This window comes from Leptidea sinapis, chromosome 8 (genome assembly GCF_905404315.1).
Source record: "Leptidea sinapis chromosome 8, ilLepSina1.1, whole genome shotgun sequence".
Classification (NCBI taxonomy): Eukaryota; Metazoa; Arthropoda; class Insecta; order Lepidoptera; family Pieridae; genus Leptidea; species Leptidea sinapis.
Window position 1 is genome coordinate 2,680,081 of NC_066272.1, and position 20,074 is coordinate 2,700,154.

Sequence of the window (20,074 nt, forward strand, 5' to 3'; positions counted from 1 at the left end):
AATAAATAATGAATTTATTGTTAACGTGTTTGAAGATTTCTTCCATTTTAGAGAGAATACTATTTTTGTCAACGGGAGCTCGAGCAAGCTATGTGTCAATAGTGATCAACGCCGCTCTAGCTCTCTTACAACGATAGTAAAAATATTAGAGTATTTTTGGCACGCACGTTACGATTAACGTTAATACTTATTTATGTTGTTACTTGTTAATTCAATTATATAATTGTTACAATCGTTATTTTATGATGAACTGATAATATTAATAACAAAAATAATAACGTATGCTTAAAGCAATATTTTGTTTATTAGAGTTGTTGACGAGATGACCATATTATGCAGTCCACTTGATTTTCTCTACTACTCATACTTTCATTTGTTGATTCATACTTAAATATATATACGAGATATAACTATACTACAGTAACAAATAATAATAAGTTGGAAATAAGCAGTGATTTAAATTGTGAAAATCAGTAAATTGAAAATAACTTTATATAATCTTTAAAATGAAAAATGATAAGTAGGCAGAAGAGAACCATGGAAGAAGACAGACCAAAATAATTTATAAAGTACAATGTTTACATATTATAATTTCTAAAAGAAATACATATTATGAATATATAAAAAATATCTCAAGAACTTTTGCTGTAAATAATTTATAATAATAATAATAATAATATAGCCTTTATTTTTCAATTACCTTAAATGACAGCCACACACAAAGGGTGATGATATTATCGCTTATTTCGAGTGTTGAAGTCATAGACCTAGGGCTGTTGACATTGGGTTGACGTAGAAGACATTTAATTTCCATTTGGGTTGTACTTTCGCTATTTACTTCCACAGATTGTACGAACAGCAAAATTATGTTTAAATTGTTTTGTCTCATTTTAATATTAAATATCTGGACGAGCGAGCCTTGCTCGGATTTTTAAGAATGTACAAAACTTGAACAACAAAAAAAACTAATAGGACATCTGGATTCGAACCGGGATCTTCTGCTTTCCGGATCAGCCAATGTCCCATCTGAGCTATTATAGTCTAGTACATAGTGGCGAAATTAACCTTTTTTATTCTATTGTTATAGCAGCTGTTCCTCACTTAAAAACAATTTTTCAGATTCAAAACTAGCTAGATGGATTTCTCGCCCCTGAAACTACCTGTATACTAAATTTCATTAAAATCGATGAAGCTGTTTTCGAAACTCAGATCATGGATAAAACTACAATTTTTCAGATTCAAAACTAGCTTGATGGATTTCTCGCCCCTGAAACTACCTGTATACTAAATTTCATTAAAATCGATGAAGCCGTTTTCGAGACTCAGATTATATATATACAAGAATTGCTCGTTTATAGATATAAGATAAGATAATTTACCAACGAGCAAAACGTCAAAGAACCATTCACTAGTTCAACATTCTTGGATCTTGTATCATTCCACAAATATAAGAGCTAAAGACTAGCCTTTATCTAATTTAATTATGAATCTCTCCGACAAATCAGTCATTTTAAACTATGGGTGCTATAAACAACACGCCAATCTCATACAATATCGTGCCAATTAAGAAATCTCTAGAACAAGCAGTCACAAAATTTATCAAAGATGCAGTGCGTTAGTGCAAAGATTAGTAGCCAAGGAGATATAGTGCATGGTCTTGTAATAAAGTCAAAGACAGGCATTTCGAATAGAATATTAATTTATTTATTACTGTGACTTTATAATTCATAATTATTAGTTTACCTACACGCATGCTTTAAATCCTCTATTAAAGATTCTGAAACAGTTAGCTTATTGCCAACATTAAAACACCCATTGACCTAATAACCATTACATCATCCAAACGAGTGTTGTATTGAAATTCAGTACAACATTATATCATCCTTCTTCATAATAATAACACTTCTTTTGATGATATTAATATGGTTACTATGCCTGGCTTTTTTAATGTTAGCAGTAAGCTAACTGTTTCAGAATCTTTTATAGAGGATTCATATTATGGGTGTAGATAAAGTCTTGTATGCAACTATTGATAATTAGGTATTAAAATACTCATGTGATAAACCCAAATTCGTGTTTTAATACTTATTACACAACAATTGCATAAATAACTATTGCGTCAAATAAAAAAATGGTGGTGCAAAAAGTTTTTAGTGTCGAACATGTCCAGTCAACACAACAATTTATTATAATTTTTAAACATATAATTTATATTCTCTCCTTGCGTAGAGCAATCTATGCAGCTTCTATTAACAATAAAGATAGGGATCTAATTCAAATTTCAACAAAGTATCACCTCATGCATTATTCAAGCGTAATTCCGGATAATGACAATCTGTTCGTTTTTGCGGAAAGTTAGGACAACGTTTGAACACAGCGTGCGTGGAGCCGCTTACAGTTGTAACAACTAAATATTTTCACAAAAACTTTCAGCTTATAGTGCAATTCATATTTACATAATCATTGAAAATTATGCCTATATATTCATAAAATTTGTGAATCATATCGATTATAAGATTATGTGATAGTAATGAATAATGATAATATTACATACACGTTTAGTTTAAGGAAATTAATGTTTGGAAAGTCCACACACATATATTTTGATATGTTATTTGTATATGATATAACATATAAATCTTGTTTAATTTCAAAACTATATTAAATTCACAACAATGTATCTAAAAAGAAAAAAAAAATTAAGTTGGTGCTCAATGAAACACAAAGGAAGTTTGTTGAAATCTGCTAAGGAAGTTGCGAGATAATCCCAATGCAACTGCCCTAAGAGAACTTACTGGGAAATCTCAACCAGTAAAATGTATATGCAATCTTTGATATAAATGAAATTAATATTGTTATTAAGAGTAAATGCGTGATACGTGATTATATTAAGGAGTTCTGACGCCACCTTCCGGCTTCTTCACCAGAACAGCTGAATTGTACTCAGTACTAGAAATCAGATCTGATTTCTTAAAAAATCTGGGAGTAGGTATACCCTTAGAAATGACTAAAAAGTCGTTCAATAAACATCTTTTTTATGAGAGTATGGGACGAGAAGAGCAAGACGTTCAGGTGATTGTAATTGATACGCCCTGCCTATTCCAATTAAGTACCGCTCAGGATTCTTGAGAAACTTAAAAATTCTGAGCGGCACTATATTTTGCGCTCGTCATTTGCCCAATAAATTCACAAGCTACGGCACCCTTCAGACCGAATCACAATAATGCATACACATAACTGCTTCACGGCAGAAATAGGCACCGTTGTGGTACCGATAATCTACCCGGCATCCTGTGCAAATGAGCCTCCCACTGGTCTGGGATATAAGCAAAAAAATACAGTCAAATCGAATGCCTCTCCATTTTGAGAAGTCGGTTGAAAATACCGATCGCCCCTCTTACGCCAAAGTATAACGTTATTTTTAATGGTACAAATTTTTTGGTAACAACAATGTTTGTAGGCTAAATATTTATCGGAGCAATCTTGAAACAGTGTGTTCAACCAGCACGTGACCTAATTAGAAATGCATACTTAAAGAACCAGGCAACAAATTTTTAAAAAAAGGTCGATGGATAATTGCACTACTTCCAAATTAATTGCATCGATTATAGCATAAGACCAATCGCACTCTATACATGTACAGAAATCACGTCATATAAAAACAAAGCCGAAATATGGAACATTTCACAAATTGCACCATAATAAGCTTCTAATGCTAATTCTATACATTCTATAAATATTATGGATGAAAAAGCAGCAATGTAAGACATTTATTCAGTTTTGGCTATGTATGTTGAATTTAGAACCCAATTCGGACAGTGAACGTGACACGTGTATCACACGTGTCGCGTTACACACACGTGCACACTTTCCTCCTTAGTCGTGACTAAGGAGGAAAGTGTGCTTACAGTGTCTTTAAGCACTCTTTTGCCGTTCCGCAGACAGCGAATAAAAGTATCAAACTCTTATTAATAGACAAAGTATAGGAGACCAGTGGATGAGGCGATTTGATGTACGGAATTATTCTAATGTATTTTAAATGAAATCAGTACAACTAATAAATGTTATTTCTCTGTTTTAATGATAATTTGGGACGAGACGAGCAGAACGTTCAGCTGATGTTAATTGTTACGCCCTGCCCATTAAATGCAGTACTGCTCAGGATTCTTGAAAAATCCACAAATTCTGAATGGCACTACAATTGCACTCGGACTTGAGACATAGAAACACAATAATGCTTACACATTACTGCTTCACGGTAGAAAAAGGCGCCGTTACCCATAATCTAGTCGGCAATGTTGAATCTCATTTGGAACAAAATATGAAACATTGTTGATAGAAAATATTATTATGAAATCTGAAAATCTATTAATCACGCTAACCTCAGGATCTTTGCCCAACCCCAATACTTGATCAAAAAAATATCTGACTGTTGTATTGCTTAAGTATATATTTTACGCGAGACAACCGACAGTATTGTTTAAAATCTGTTATCAATGTATAGTTTTATTATTATCTTCGGGTTGTTTCTTATAAATCTGTATTTTATAGTATTAAATTTTTAATCCCTGGTTATTACAAACTCCATAATGTTAATAATATACATTATAAAAATGGGTGATGGAGGCTTCTGCAATATGATTTCATATAAAACGGAAACAGCGTAATAAAAATTATAAATTTAATTAAAATATAATTATTTAGTTCAAAGGCAATTAGAAAATACCAGAGAGGGGTCTTAATAACTTAAAGAACCCCACTTAGTATGTTTAACATTATCTATATTCATACAAAGCAAAGAAAGAAATCAAAATTACGTCTTTAAGAAACATTAATTACATTAAAAACTTTTATCTTAACAAAAGATAATACTTAGCACAAATGAAAATGCAATAGTTTTATATATAACCTTATATTTGAATTGTTTTATCTTGATAAACCATAAGTAATCATTATTTCATGCCACGAACGTCAAACAAGTTTTCGTGATTCTATCACGCGGTAACTTCTTTTGTTCGTAAGTTTTATTCGATTTTATTGACGTTCCGTGATCGTCATGAAAAGTAAGATTCGAGAGTCCTTTCAAAATAAGGTAACGATAATCTATCCGCAAAGACAATGGCTGTCTGTTTTTAATAGAAGCAAAATAAATTATTTGATTATAAGAGTCAAATTTGTCACCTTAAAGTTCAGTCTATGATTAACATTTGCCCTGTACTTTTCCCAGGGCGTACAAAGAATAGGTGAGTCACAGGCCCAAGGGTGTCGTAAGAGGCGACTAAGGGCTTTTTAGAAGTGGGAGGTTAGTGTCGAGGATCGGAGGCCATACCCCCCCCCCTCCTTAATATGACAGCGGTGCTCAAAGAGATTTTACCCCAGGAGGGTACCGGCTCTACCAGAGTCGGAGAATCCCACCCGAACATTCTCGCTCGGGCTGCCCGTCGTATTCTGGGGAGGGCATAGAACCGCGCATGACCGAGGACAAACGAGACACCGTACGTAACACCGCTTCACGCTCAACGTGGACTTTTGCAATATCAGGGAAATTCACTTGAATTTAAACGCCATCCACCAGCACGTTGAGACGGTGCAGCCGGCCTGGTGTTTCCTTACGGAGACGCAGATATCTCGACCTAGCGACACGTCACATTAAACGTACCCCGGGTACAAAATTGAGCACAAATTTTTGCCTTATGCCAGGGTATGTGTGTACGTTAGGGAAGATATCTGCTGTCGCCGTCTCGGCAATTTTGAGGGTAGGGACCTGTCTACTCTCTGGCTCCGCGTAGATTTAGAGGACCGCTTCCGCATCTATGCGTGTGTCTACAGGTCCCATAGTGGTAACGCAGAAACCGATCATCTCATGGGCTGCTTTCAAGTGGCAATTGACGACGTACTTGCATAGATCCCCTCCGCTGAAATCGTAGTCTTGGGTGATTTCATCGGGCAAAGTGCCGAATGGCTTGGATCACGTACCACAGAGTACGCAGGGCGATCTGTGCATAGTTTCGCATTGGCGTATGGTCTATCCCAATTGGTTGAGACGCCTACGCGGCTCCCGGATGTGGATAGCCACATGCCGTCCTTATTGGGTCTTCTGCTGACTACACATCCCGATAGTTACCAGGTATCTGTCGACGCCCCTCTCGGAACGTCCAACCAAGGGAGGGATAAGCCAAATTGGCTTCGAAGAAGCTGGGTGTCATCAAAAGAGCACGGCAATACTTTAGGCTGGCCCACATTCAAGCGCTCTACAAAGCGCAGGTCCGTCTACACATGGAGTATTGCTGTCATCTCTGGTCAGGCGCAACCCAGCATCAGCTCAACCCATCTGAACGCATGCAACGTAGATACGTACGTGCGTAGCAGCTCAAATTGTCGGGGACCCAGTGCTCTGTGAACGGCTGGATCACTTGGCCTTGCGTAGAGATGTCGCTTCATTGTGTGTCTTCTACCGCATTTATCACGGGGAGTGTTCCGAAGAGCTGTTTAACCTGATTCCTGCCGCCGAATTCTACCTTCGCACGACACGCCACAAGTTAAGATATCATCTCCACCATCTGGATATGTGGCGGTCCTCCACAGTGTGGTTTTCAAGGACCTTTCTACCACATTCTACAAAGCTGTGCGGTACTTCAAAAAAAGCGAATACTCCGTCCTTAAAGGCCGGCAACGCTCTTATGATTCCTCTGGTGTTGCAAGAGATTGTAGGCGGCGGTGATCACTTAACACCAGGTGACCCGTACGCTCGTTTGTCCCCCTATTCCATAAAAAAACATAAGAAAATGTAGAAACAATGCATTAATTAAAATTTTCAACATAAGGTAGCACCTTTAACCCACACCTTCAAGATTGCAGCACCCCAAAGACTGCACCTCCAACGAACACCTCCGAGTTGCACCATCAAGACTGCACCTCCAAACATCACCTCCAAGACTGCACCTTCAATCGACACCTCCAAGGTTGCACCGCAAAAAGTGCCCCTTCAATCGACACTTCCAAGGTTGCCCCTCAAACCGACACCTCCAAGGTTGCACCTCCAAAACTGCACCTTCAATCAACACCTCCATGGTTGCACCGCAAAGACTGCCTTGAACGAACACATCCAAGGTTGCCCCTCCAACTGATAACTCAAAAGGTCACCTCAAAGACTGCACCTCAAACTGACACCTCCAAGACTGCACCTCCAATCGACACCTCCAAGGTTCCACCGCCAACACTGCACCTCCAAGGCCGAGAGGTGTATCCAAGTGCCCCGTGTGGGGCCAGCAGCCATCACTGTTGCTATTTTTGGAATCTCACGACTCAAGCACATCTCACCTATAACTATGTATGTAGTTACAAACCTATCTTGGATGACACCGACTCCAAAAATTACAATAATCATAACTGGAATAACATTAATTAATTACATTGTATTTGTATTTTTTTATTTTTAGTGATTCTTAAGAACACTAACTAACAATTTGTCTAAATATGTGTAGACATACTAAATTTTTCAATGCAGCAATGAACAGAAGCGCTTCACAATTTCATAACAGACACTTCCAAATTCTGCCATAGAATTTAGCCTTACTGTAAGTCGTTAAGGAGTTCCATTGACCATCATATTCGACTACGACAATAACTTCACCATAATTAGTTACGGTAGGTGACTTAAATATCCTAATAGCATAAAAAAGATTCGGTCGACTATCTTTAATTTGCTCCTATGAATTGAAGAGTTCCGTTACTTTGTCATGGATTCCATAATCACAACCCAATCAAACTTTCACCAAATTATTTTTGAAGTATATCCTTTCCAATAAAAAATTAATTGTCAAAATCCATTGCCGCGATAATGAGTTATTCGTAAATTCGTCGTCCACATACGTATAGCAAATTTAAGACTTTTACAGTTTTCTCATAGATGCCAGTATCAGATCTGGACCAAATTACAATGGGACCACACGGGAAGCTCCTGCTTTTTAAATAAAAATTGGTCCACCTAAGTATTGATATACGGATGCGATGCAGGAATTATGTTTTATCATCATCATCAAATAATTGTAAGGTACAATAATTACATTTTCAAAATTCAATTTATCACTAGCATTTTATAAATTTTATTAGCATTTTTAATTATTTTTAAAATGGTATATTTTAATGACTACAACTATTCAGACCTTTTAAAAGCATAATACGGGGAAACGGAATTCAATAAATAATTGAGAAACGAATCGAAATGAACGCAAAATTCAGGCCATAGTGAATTCTTGAAAGCGATATAATGAATGCAATTTTCAAAAGTTCGCCTGAATTTATTTATTCGTTGAATGACATTCATTTCTCATGATTTATTTTCGTTCAGTTATGATTCTTGAAAAATATTTATTAGACTCCTTTACTAAATTTGTATTTCCTGTAGTTATTGGTAATTTAATTTCTATTGTTTCGAATCCAGTGATTCGAAACAATAAATAGAGATAAATTCAGTAATTTAAATACGGAATAATTTAGGAGCTTTACCTATATCTCTTCATTGTCGGCCTGTTTGTCTATGTATCCAACTGGTTGGATTCTGTACCAATACCTATACAAAGTACAAAAACGATGGAGTAAGTTTGGGGGCAATCAAAGGCGGCCCTTCTACACCTTAGCCAAAACAGATTAGGATGCAGAACCATCTGAAAAAGTATGATTTGCACCAATGATTGCTATAACCGAACACTTCGAGATACAAGCATGCTTTTTGAACCTTTACCTTAAGTCTCATCGTCCTGAAAGCCCATGAAAATTCATTCTAGAATTCGGTTTACAGGTAAGAAAGTTTTCTTGAAAATCCCACTGTCAGATATCTTAATAATCAATTATTAAGTATCGAGTGCAAATCTCAACTTAATAGCTTTGCACCGGGAATAAAACCAAAATGGAGGCCGAACCGAATTTTGATGCCGAATCGCTATTTCCAACCATTATTTTCCACTTGTAAAGTACACTGATTTACAAATATTATTCTAATATTTGTGATCTTAGATTTACTATAAAAAAACAAACACGTAAAAGTGACAAATTTGGAAACCCACAACCCATTTCCCGACAGGCGATATTTGGCATTATTTTAAAAAGAAAGTAATTTTTGATATTTCTTAAAATACATTTATTTTGCCCACTGAAACGTTATCAAAACAGTATTCATCATTCCGTTTGACAGCTTTAGATTTTGGTAAAAGTAGGATTTGAACATTCACAGACGATTTTGTTCACACGAGGCTTATCGAGTGTGTGGTTTAAACAGTCTCCACGTCTAATGGTATGGAAACTGTGGTAAATTATGCTCGTTTGATCGAGCTAAAGTGCTTTGGGTATTCATGACAAATGAGTTATATATTACAAAATATAAAAAAAAATATTTTTACGAAGGTACTGTAGCAATGAGATATTAGTAATCGTATTTGAGATCTCATTGTAACAATGTTGGCCGTAAAGGTTGCAAGGAACATAAATTGAAAATGAAATAATCGAAAAAGAGACAGATCATCAGGTGAAGTAAGAGCGGTCGGCCTTCGGTCTAATTATAATAAAATACTATATAATATTGAAATAATATTTTTTTTTATTTATTTAATTATTAAAGTATGCACAGTTGGTACTTAAATTTTACATCTCGCCAAACTGTTGCAACAGTTTGTTGGCGAGTTTACGCTCTTAAACTATATTATAATATCGTGCATCTATAATAAATTAAACTATTCCTAATTTGTAAGTTATCTACACACACACAATACATTACTTAGTTATTAATTCATAATATTCCTAAAAAACAACCTAAAATCATACCTGTATACATATAACAACTAAACTAAACTATACTTTATACTACTAATATAAATATAATATATATAAAAACTAAAAATAAAATAAAATAAGCCTATAATACTGTTATTTTGAACTAAATTAACATAATATATTAAAAGTTTAATAGAGGTAACAAAATATCATTAACTTAAACTATCAATCTATCGTTGGCATTCGGTTGTTCTCCTCTTGTAACAGCTTGTCTTTCGACAAAGGCCTCCTCTAAGGCTTTCCACTTGTCTCTATCTTTTGCTATACGTAACCATTCTGGGCCCGCTGCTTTCTTAAAATCATCTTCCCATCTCTTTGTCTGTCTTCCTCTTCGTGTGCTTTCTCTAGGGTACCATTCGGTTATAATTTTGGTCCATTTCTCTGTCTTTTCTCTCAACATATGTCCTGTTCAGAGCCATTTCAATTTTCTGTATACTGTTTGAAATTTTTTGAACTTAGTAATCCCTTTTATCTTATTTATCTCTACTCTATCCCTTCTCCTTACTCCCAATACGCTTCTCTCTATCCCGTTCTGACATATATTGATTTTATTTTGCTGCTGTTCTGTTAAGGCCCAATTTTGGCATGCGTATGTCAGACATGGCAGGATACAAGCATTAAAAACTTTGCGTTTCTCTGACATTGGCACCTGTTTCTTTTTCATTATTTCATTTAACGACCAAAATCTCTTCCACGTGTTAGCTTATTCTTCTTTCAATTTCTTTCCGCATATTCTCTGTTGGTGATACTAATTGCCCTAAATAAATATATTCGTTTACATATTCTAATTGCTGGTTATTTATTGTAATAGCCTCTTTTGATGGAGAATTGCTAATTATTTTTATTTTCGCTATATTCATAGAGAGACCTGCATTTGCACTTTCATCTGATAATTGTTGTAGCATTCTTTCCAGTGTATTTGGACATTCGGAGAACAGTATTTAATCGTCCACAAATCTCAAATGACTTAACTTCTCTCCGTTCACGTTAATTCCGAATGTGTCCCAGTCTAGTCTCCTAAAGATCGTCTCCAACACAGCTGAGAATAATTTCGGTGATATAGGGTCACCTTGACGGACGCCTCTTTCAATTGGAAACTCGTCGACTGCCGTTTCCAGTTTCATTTGTGCTGTGCTTTTCTGGTAAATGTTTTTTAAAATTCTTATGTACTTTCTATTAACCCCTTGTCGCTCTAATGATTCCCATATATAGCGATGTTCCAACGAATCAAAAGCTTTGTTGAAGTCTACGAAACCCAAATAGTATACTTTATTGTATTCTTTATATTTCTAAAGTATCTGTCGTAGGATGTAAATATGATCAATAGCCGAGAAGTTACTCCTAAATCCGGCTTGCTCCTTAGGTTGGTTTTCATCGAGAATTTTACTAAGTCTTAATAGTAATATTTTTTAGAAGATCTTATATATATTCGACATTAAGCTTATCGGTCTGTAGTTACCAATGTCTCCTTTGTCCCCTTTTTTGTGTAACAAAACTATCACAGATTTTGCCCAATCTTCTGGAATATATTCTGTCTTTATAATAAATTGGTTAATTTTGGTACAATTACTGGCATTGATATCATAAGAAGTTCATTAGTGATTTGATCGGGACCGGGCGCTTTTCCTTACTTCTGCGTTCCTATAGCTATTATTGTTTCTTCTTCTAGAACAGGTGGTATATGTTCAGATTCATCTGTATCATCAATTATTATATCATTGAGATTAAAATTTTTGCTTTTATATAGATCCTTATAATATTCCGTAGCAATATTTAATATTTCAGATCTTTTGCTAATGCATTTTCCCCGTTTATCTTTCATATTTGGCATCCAATTTTTCTTTGTTTCTAATTCTTTATATGCTTTCTTTATTCCGCCTGTTTTCTTAATATGGTAATGAAAAATATTTGTTCTTTTTTGCTTTCTGTCTTTCCTTATTTGTTCGTTAATTTTCTTACTTATTTCTGCAATCTCCTTACGTTTTTCTTTACTTTTTGTGCTTTGCATAAGCAATTTTCTTTCTCGAAGTAGTTAAGTTGTTTTTGTAGAGAGAATTCCTTTATTATTTGTTTATGCTTTTCTGGCTTCAGTTTTTAGGATATTTACAAAATCGCAATATTTCGATTGAGTTGATTTATTGGAATCTTTACCCTCACTTCTATCCAGAATTTCTTTAAGGTTGTTCTTTATTTCCGCCTCATTTTTAATGCTCACCTAGGGTACTGATTTTGTTTGCAACCTTCTACATTTCTTCATATGTGTTCCTCGTAATGTCGCACGGATCATCTTATGATCAGAGTTAAAATTTAAATTGGTCATAACATAATCGATTTCATTTCGATGCAGCCCATTTGGAGAAGTCAACGTCAATTTCTTACTCTTTTTCTTTTTGTAAAAGCTATTCATGATACTTAGTTTGTTTTCTAATCCAAAGTTTACCAAACTTTCTCCAATTTCACTTCTCTTGCCATTACCGTGTTTTCCTACGGTATACTCTTCGCCTTCGTGGCATTCCCCAATTTGTCCGTTAAAATCACCCATTATTATTATATTCTTGTAAGCAGAATCCACCGTTTCTTGTAATGTTTGATAGAATTCTTCTATTTTGTCTATATCCTCTTTTTTATCTGCTTCCGTCGGTGAGTATACCTGAATAATTGACCAATATTCATCTTTGCTATTCTGTATTGGAAATTTAATATTAAAAATTGCTATTCTTTCGGATATTCCTTTTAGTTCCACAATTCGGTCAGTATATTCCTGTTTGATCAAAAATCCTACACCATATTGCCCCTGTGTTTCTCCTTTGTAATGTAATATATACTTTCCGTGGTTCTTCTATGCCTTCCCCTAGTCTTCTCATTTCGCTTATTCCTATAATATCCCATTTAATTTCTTTTATTGCTGTTTCTAGTTCGATCAGTTTCGCTGGGGTTCTCAATGATCGTGTATTAAACAACGCTATGTGTATGTCGCAACTTTTTTGTCTTTTTTGATTTACTATCCTTAGAGTGTGTTGGTCACTATCCCCACGATGACCAGTCGGCCTGGGGGAGAGCAAATATAATATATAAATACTAATTAATATTAAGGTTTACGTGGAGACGTTAAGGAAGTGCTCTTTTAATTTTTTCTTAAGTACTCCTTTACAGTCTTCTTTATCCTCTCTTAACCATTCGATACTGTTACAAAGTTTAGGTACAACATATTCCCTTAACCTTTCCCCGTAATAATTACATATTTTGGGTATTCTATATTTATTCCTAATATGTAACAGCAAATAAATAAAATTATTGATTTTTATGATTTATGATTCTACGCTTATAAATATTATTGAAAATAACAGCTTATTACTTATGTTGTCATGTTAGATACACCTGAAAGCCAATCTTAATTTAAATAAATTACGTGACACGATGTTTGTCCGCGATGGACTCCTAAACTAATGAACGGATTCTAATGGGGATCACTTCATAGAGTGCAGTTTTGTCCAACTTGAGAGATAGGATACTTTTTATTTAGATTTGGGACACATAATTATTTTTATTTCCAATATTTGTTTTGTATGGACATATTTTTTATGAGAGTTAATTTAGTGACGCATGGTATGACAGTTCTGCTGTGAAACAATTTCATTATAATAACAAGGAGCATATGTTACGAAATAATTCTTGATGTTTTGAAATATTATTGGCAAATTCCTATACAACAGATTTTTTTTTTATTATCTACAGAAGAACGTCTGTTGGGTCAGCTAGTTTTACATATATTACAATAATATAGCTTTCCTGATGGGACACTCGCTGGCGGTTGGATCATGTCATCCATCTTACAATACATGAGTAACTGCTGCTTTTAAATTAGAAATTGATTTAGTTTTGTAAAACAATAATACCCATGAAATTATGAAGAACATCCATTGAAATGGTTAAATGGCCAAAAAATCCGCAAAAAGCTCGTATTAAATAAAGTAAAATACTTTTAATTGTAATTAATTGACAAACAGTCATCAAGTTATTATATTAGTTTTATATTTTGTGCTAAAGTAATTGGAGTAATTCAGAAATTATAAATTTCTCCATAACATAAGCTTATTAGTCTCGCCCAGTCCATCACGACCTAGCCTAACATTTCAGGTTGAAAAATAACTGACATTTTATTCAGGCGTAACGATAGAGATAAAATTGACCGGTAGGCTCGCCTCTCAAATAAATTTTGTAATATATTTCGTAGCTTAATCTTCGTTGTTTTTTTAAAATGTGTGAGCTCTTATGTCTTATTTGTAATTTATTATAGTATATATTATAAATAGTTCCTAGTAAGCAATAAAAAAGTAAATTAAAATAATATAATTTATATTATAATAAAACAAGTGCAGATGTTATTATTGTTATTATGTTATTCGGATGTGCAGCGTTCGGGAAGCTCCGTAAAATCATCTTGTCCCAAATACCGCAGTGTCTGAAGATGAAGGTTTTCAACCAGTGTGTGTTGCCAGTGATGACTTACCGTGCGCAGACGTGGTCACTATCTATGGGCCTTACGAAAATGCTCATGGTCGCTCAGAGGGCAATGGAGAAGGCTATGCTCGGAATTTCCCTGCGAGATCGAATCAGAAATGAGGAGATCTGTAGGAGAACCAATGTAATCAATATATCCAAAACGATTGCAAAACTGAAGTGACAGTGGGCAAGGTACATAGTTCGACGGAAGATGGCTTCGAGGCAGTAAAGTCCTTGAATTGCGACCACGTACCGGAAAAAGCAGTGTTTTTAGGCCCCCCACCATATAATCTGGTCAAGATCGCCGGAATTATTTGGATGAAGGCAGCGCAGGACTGATCGTCGTGAATATCTTTGGGAGGGCTTTGTCCAGCAGTAGACGTCTTCTGGCTTATGATAATGAGGACTAGTGCTATTATAAACCTGTAGAGCTAGCATATCTGTACATTGTTATTTTTCTAAAAACCGATAGTAGTGATAAGACAGTATGGCTGAATACAAAAATACAAATTTAAATTATATCAGTCTCTCTGTCTGTTAGCCTGTTTTTTGTACACTCTAATCGCTGGAACTGATGGACAGACCGTTATGATACTTTGCTTTCAGCGTAGCCTGGAGCATCATTTAAGCCTTATTTGATCAAAATGTGTGCATGGAGAAAAAAAAGTTATGTTTTTGTTTGCATGGTTTGTATTAAAAATAAACATACATACAAATGTACGTAAAGGAAATCGCGGGCAAGAGGTTCTCGTGAGTAGAAGTGATAAAGCAACCACCAAAAGACTTTCGCAACACCAGAGGTCAAAAGATGGATTTCCGGTCTTAAAAGTGGGAGAATGATCTAGGCTCGAAGGTAGGTAGACGTTTCGGGAAATCTATAGTCGGTTAATGACTCCACAAATTAGCTGTGCGAGTTAAAAATATAATTTATGTAATTTCCGGTTGTAGTTGCAGCAAGCGCAATATATAATGCGGTGACTTGAAGTGAAATAATGTCTTGCCATATTCAGTTAATCAAGCCAATTTGACCTTCTCTTTCAAGTAACCTGAAAACTGAACGTCGCTTGATATATGGCAATTCAGAGTAATATAGGTAGCTTTTGTCATACAATGTGGATTTTTTTTTTATGGAATAGGAGGACAAACGAGCGTACGGGCCACCTGGTGGCCGCCCACATTCTCTTGCAACACCAGAGGAATCACAAGAGCTTTGCCGGCCTTTAAGGAAGGTGTACGCACTTTTTTTGAAGGTACCCATGTCGTATTGTCCCGGAAACACCGCACAAGGAAGCTCATTCCATAGCTTTGTAGTACGAGGGAGAAAGCTCCTTGAAAACCGCACTGTGCATCGAGCTATATCCGTCGACAACGACCTGTATGCTACGCCCAGTGAGGAAGCTGGAGGTCCACTTGCACAAGCTCTCGGGAAGCCCAAATGATGGAAGTTTTAAGAGGAGCGCCTTGTGCCATACACGATTAAAGGCCTTCGCTATATCCAGGCTAACTGCCAGGCCTTCTCCCTTGCTTTCAATAGCCGCCACCCATCTATGTGTTAGGTATACCAGAAGATCACCTGCCGACCGTCCATGGCGAAAGCCGTACTGTCGGTCGTTGATCAACTGGTGACCCTCTAGGTATACTAAAAGCTGGCGGCTAATTATGCTCTCCATGATTTTAGAGAGCAGGGAGGTGATAGCAATAGGCCTGTAGTTCGCCGGATCCGAACTGTCTCTTTTTTTTTGGATCGGATGGACAAGGGCTGACTTCCATGAGTCAGGGACTACGCCTTTGGAATAAGAGTGCCGGAATAAACGCGTTAGCACCGGCGTCAACTCAGGGGCACACGTTCTAAGCACGATTGGAGAAATGCCATCCAGCCTGCTCGACTTCCTGACATCCAACGAAAACAGAGCTCGCCTAACAGTTTTCTGTCTGAACTGTACTTCAGGCATAGAGCTCTGACACCGCGGGATGTTCGGCGGTGTTTTTCCGTTGTCGTCAAGTGTCGAGTTGGAGGCGAAAAGAGCGCACAGGAGCTCGGCTTTCTCTTTTGCCGTATGGGCCAGGGTGTCATTCCTCATGTACAACGTTGGCATGGACGGCTGGTTGAAGTTACCAAGAGTAGCTTTCGACAACGACCAGAACTTGCGTGTTTCGGTCAGGTAACTGGAAAGCTGCTCGCCGATTTTGACGACGTGCTTAGACTTCGCACGGGCGATTTGCCGCTTAAAAAATCTGGAGGCACGGTTATATTTCCTCTTAAAAACTTTGCAGTTTGGATCCTTTGTGCCCAGCGCTGCAACCCAAGTTGGATACGCCTGTTTTTGCAGTCAGATGCTGCTTTAACTGACGCATCGAACCAGGGCTGTGATCTGCCACCGATCGGTACTACAGAGCTTGGTATAAAAATATCCATGCCCTGCAGTATCACATCGGCTACTGTAACGGCGCAGGCACTAGGATCATCCGAAGGGAAACAAACCTAGCCCCAAGGGTAGGATGCAAAAAAGGAACGCATCCTATCCCAATATGCTGACTCGTAGTGCCAAACGCGGCGGGTCGCTGGTGGTCTGCGACGTTGGCGTCGGATAGGTTCTACACTCCTGACCAGGCAATGGTCAGACGTTCCGAGAGGGGGGTCGACAAAGACCTGGTAACCATCGGGATGTGTAGTCAGCAGAAGATCCAATAAGGACGGCATGTGGCTATCCACATCCGGGAGCCGCGTTGGCGACTTAACCAATTGGGACAGACCATACGCCAAATTATAAATTATGCACAGATCGCCCTGCGTAGTCTGTGGTACGTGATCCAAGCCATTCGGCATTGTGCCCATTGAAATCAACCAAGACTACGATTTCAGCGGAGGGGATCTGTGCAAGCACGTCGTCAATTGCCGCTTGAACGCAGCCCATGAGATGATCGGTTTCTGCGTTACTACTATGGGACCTTTAGACACACGGATAGATACGGACGCGGTCCTCTAAATCTACGCGGAGCCGGAGAGTAGACAGGTCCCTACCCTCAAAATTGCCGAGACGGCGACAGCAGATATCCTCCCTAACGTACACACATACCCCAGCATGAGGCAAAAAATTGTGCTCAATTTTGTACCCGTGGTACGTTAGATATGACTATATATCGCTAGGTCGAGATATCTGCATCTCCGTAAGGAAACACAAGGCCGGCTGTGCCGTCTCAAGGTGGTCACCACCACCTTGACACGGCGTTTAAATTGGAGTGAATTCCCCTTATATTGCAAAAGTCCACGTTGAGCGTGGAGCGGGGTGCCGTGGTGTTTCTGCCTCGTTTGTCCTCGGTCATGCGCGGTTCTGTGCCCACCCCATAATACGAAGGGCAGCCGGAGCGAGAGTACTCGGGGAGGGATTCTCCGGCTCTGGTAGAGCCGGTACCCTCCTGGGGTAATATCTCTTTATGGACCGCTCTCATATTTTGTTGGGGGGAGGGGGTGGGGGTAAGGGATGGCATCCAGTCCTCGACACTAACCTATGCGAAACATAGCGGCACAAGGCCGCTACTTCACGCCGGTATTCTGTGCGAGTGTGGTAATTAACCCGGACGAGTCTGGCCCGATTGTGCTGACGTCATAAGATGGCAGCGTGACTCTCCCACTTCTAAAAGCCCTTAGTCGCCTCTTACGACACCCATGGGCCTGGGACTTCAGGTGTCTCGACATCTCGACCAGGTGAACAGTTTTTGAAATAATTGCTGCAAATCGAGCATTCCATGAAACTAGCAGGAAAAATTTAACTTTGTAGGTTCAGCATAACAGTGAAACTTATCAGGATTGTTGTTCTCTCTTCTACACCTCTTCACTCCATTTAGCGTATACAAATTAAATTTGTAAGCAAAATTTATGAACGATGCGGGATTCAAACCTCCTACCTCTCAGGTCCTGCCCGAGCGCTGTTACCACTGAGCCTACCGTTCGAGTTTGAGCTCAGTGGTAAGAGTGCTCTAACGGAACTCGAGAGATCGAGGATTCGAGTGCCGCATCGTTCATGAATTTTCTGTTTATCATCATTCATAAAATTTTATTCGACTTTTACACTTGTTATGTACTCTTAATATCAGTACTCTGAATTTTAATTCAAATAAATATAAGAATATTAACAATTTATAATATGAAAGACGTAGTCAAAGTCAAAAAAATTTTTATGCACTGTAAAACTTTATAAGTTATTTAGTGCAAGTCAGGATGAAGTACAAAAGTTACAATAACATTCAAATGAGTATAACAATATTCATTAACAAAATTTAGAAAATTAATTAATTACACCAATTAATCTTTATCAATCAAATAATCTTTCACATTATAATAGACCTTAGATGTTAATTTTATTTTTACGATACATTTAAATTTTTCAATAGGTAAACATTTTAATATCATTTGGGAGTTTATTATAAAATATAACACAATCCACTTTAAAAGATTTAGCAATTTTACGGAGCCTAGTAGATGGAATTGCGAGTTTATGTTTGTTTCGAGTGTTGACACTATGTACATCACTATTCTTTTTAAATTGGCTATTATGCCTATGAGCGTATAGGAGGTTCTCGTATACGTACTGGCAGTGTACTGTCATAGTATTAATTTCACTAAACTTTTCTCTCAATGAATCCCTTGAACGCATTTTATAGACTGCTCGAATTGCTCCTTTCTGCAGCACAAATATGTTGACAATAGCTGCAGCCCTACCCCACAATATAATTCTGTAAGACATGACACTGTGAAAGTAGCTGAAATATACAAGTCTAGCCGTTTTAACATCTGTCAGCTGCCTAGTTACGTATTGTCTTTAAATAGATTCTTGGATTAATATTCACGATTACCATAAACTGGTTTTAAAATTATAATTTTGTTTACCAAACTTAGACCAATGTTGCGTTTTAGAAGTGCATTATAGAATTGCGTTTTTTCCATATTTGCCAAATAAGGCTCTTTGTACACGATGTTGAATATCGGAAACCGCTGCGGTGCCTTTTGCTGCGTTATGGTATTTCTTTTTCTTTTTATTGACACACATTTTACACAAATTATCTTGCTCCAAACTAGGCTGAGCCTGTACTATGGGTACAAGACAACGATATATTTAAAACAATATACTTACTTAAACATACATAAATTCATATAAACATACTTGACTCGGAAACAAACATTAATATTCATCATATAAATGATTGCACCTACCGGGATTCGAACCCGGGACCTCTAGCTTAGTAGTCACGGTCACTAACCATTCGGCTATATGGGTCGTCATTTCGGTTTGAAGGGTGCCTTAGATAATACAATTATTGGGCTACAAGGACAACATTAAGTGATATACCAAAGTTACTTGTGCATTAGCGATGCCTCTGGCGTAACGTTGGCATGTTTATTTTAAACATAATATTGGTATGCCGATTTTTAAGACCGTAGTAGTGTAGTTTCTCCATACCCTCTTGGGATATTGATGAAGTTAACTGAGAATTACACACAGCCTATAACAAATGTGATTCTAGTAGCAGCACAACTAGCTTTGAGTGTAGTCGTTACTCAGAGCAGTAGTACATCTATGCTTATATATTTTATTTTATTTATTTACCCACAAAGAGAATCATACACGGCTTGTACCAACACGAATAAAGAAGAACTCTGTTATGGCTATCTTTGCCTTAAATGCAGATTGCAGGCCGTTAATCTGTCTGGAAATGAACCTATTTATGCATTGTTTCCATGGGA